The following is a 2500-nucleotide window of genomic DNA, read 5'->3' on the forward strand; positions in this document are numbered from 1 at the left end:
TGGTAGTGGTGATGATGATGATGACGACAACAAGAACAATAAGGATAACGATTGATATTATCAATATAAAAAAAAATGACAATAAAAATGATGATGACGATGACAATAAGAATGCTGTTGCTGATGATGACAATTAGAACAAAACAACAAAGGGAACTGTGAAAACTATGATGATAAGGATAATATAATGAAAATAATAATAAAGATAATGATAATCATAATAAAAAGGATGAAAATAATGATAATGATCATAAAACAAAAAAGGTAAATATAATAACAAATACAATAACAATAAATCGTAATAATCTGAATAACAATCATAACATTAATGATAATTCTGATGGCGATGATGATCATAATGTTAATGATAATGATAATAACATCAATAATTAGAATAATAATAACGATAATAATGATGATAATAATAATGATATAATAATGATAGTAATAATAACACCCATGTTATTACTAGCGTTAGTAAATTAATTAGGATGACAATGATGATGATGATAATGATAACAACGATGATAATGATATTGATAATGATAATGATGATGATAACAATAATATTGACAATATCATTAATATCAATTATAGTAATAAAGATAACGATAATAATAATGATGATTATCATAATTATCCTTATCACTATAACAATAACAATAACAATAATAACAATGACGAAAATATCAATAAAGATAAAGATGATATCAATAATAATAAAGATAATAATTAGAATCAATACATTGCTTACACATCAGAAATATAAAGTCAACGTAACTAAACGTATCAAAGCATATACGCAAGCACATTTAACGATATGTAAACGTAACGAACATGATAATCTCCAAATTCATCATGATACTAGTAATAATAATAATAACCATGATAACAACAATAATAAATCTAACGCAACGCGAACGAACGAGACGAAACCCAGGACGCTTGAACGGAAATATTGCTACTGAGTTCAATCAATGAATTTGCAATTTGTATATTCCGTCTACGAAGTCTACACCATAACTGGCACAAGTATATACGCGAACACGCAAACAGTAACTATATACAAATATACATAAACAAGCGTTATGATAATGTCCATAATAACGATAACAATGATAATAATAATAACAAATCCGATGGTAATATGAGTAACATCAGTAACGATAATGTCAATACCACTACTGCTACTTCTACTGCTAATGATAGTGATATTAATAATAATGATAATAATAAAAAGAACACAAGAAAAAATATAATGAAAGTAAAAATTATAATGATAAGAACAACAACGATTATTATTACCAACATTGATAATAATAATGATGATAATATGGTAATTACAATAATAATTATCATTATCATAAAAACATGGTAACAACAATAATAATAACAATAATGATAATAATATGGCAAGAACAATAAGATAACAGCAATAGAAATACATGCGCAAACGCAAACAATAACAGTCATTGCAGTAGTAATAATAATAATAGCAATAATATTATTAATTCTTCCCTCAATCCTTCGCTCCCCTCCATCCCTCCTTTCCCTCTCTTTCCCTCCCATACATATGACCGCAGTGGCTTAACATGTGGTTGAGATATGTAGAAGACCCTCATCATTACGGAGTCGCAGGTGATTACATATCCGGTTCACATCTGTTGATTTAGCGTCTTTGAAACGTTGCTGTTTATTGCCGTGTTCTGCAAATGCATATTGAACTTGGAGGGTAGGCTCATCAAGCACGAGGGGGGCAGCAATTGCAAAGACGCTGGGTTTGCTGGGTTCATTTTCATGAAGTATTACCCAGAGTAGATCGGTAGGACAAGATAAGGGATATATAGAGACATACAAACGGATAGATAGATGGATAGATAGACAGAAAAATAACTAGGCACACACACACAAACATGCACGCACATCAATACTCCAGGATTCATCTTTCAAACTTTTCCTTCGCGTATAAAAATATTGGATTTAAACGTCATACGGACAACCCTTGATATAACAAGTGAAAACAAGTTTCTAAGAAAATCAACGAGTATAAACTATAATCTTATACACTCAAATTCAAAACACGCCGTGTGAAACTTACCAAAAAAACAGTACACAAAAATACAAACAGACAAATACAATAAAATAAAACAAGGCCAAAATAACAAAATGAAAAAAACAAAACAAAAACAAACCGTAAACCCCTAATAGTTTACACACAGATCATTCACCTGTTTACATTATGCAGTCAACAATCAGACGCCAAGGAGGAAATGCGCGTCCTGTAGGATCTCCACTACGCAGTCAGACAGAAGGCACCGCGCCGGATATGCGTAAGTGCGGAGTCATGCGTAGGCGAATACAATGCCTACGCATCATTCACCGACTTAAGTTAGATCATAGTGTTACCAATGTTACCATGGTTGCTGAGTGACCAAGGCTCCTTAATTACTCGACCCCGCGATGCTCTGGGTACCGATGGTGGTAAGGAAGGCAAGGGGCA

Source organism: Penaeus japonicus, unplaced genomic scaffold (genome assembly GCF_977035675.1).
Source record: "Penaeus japonicus unplaced genomic scaffold, GWHDUDI00000001_assembly GWHDUDI00000014, whole genome shotgun sequence".
NCBI classification, from domain to species: domain Eukaryota; kingdom Metazoa; phylum Arthropoda; class Malacostraca; order Decapoda; family Penaeidae; genus Penaeus; species Penaeus japonicus.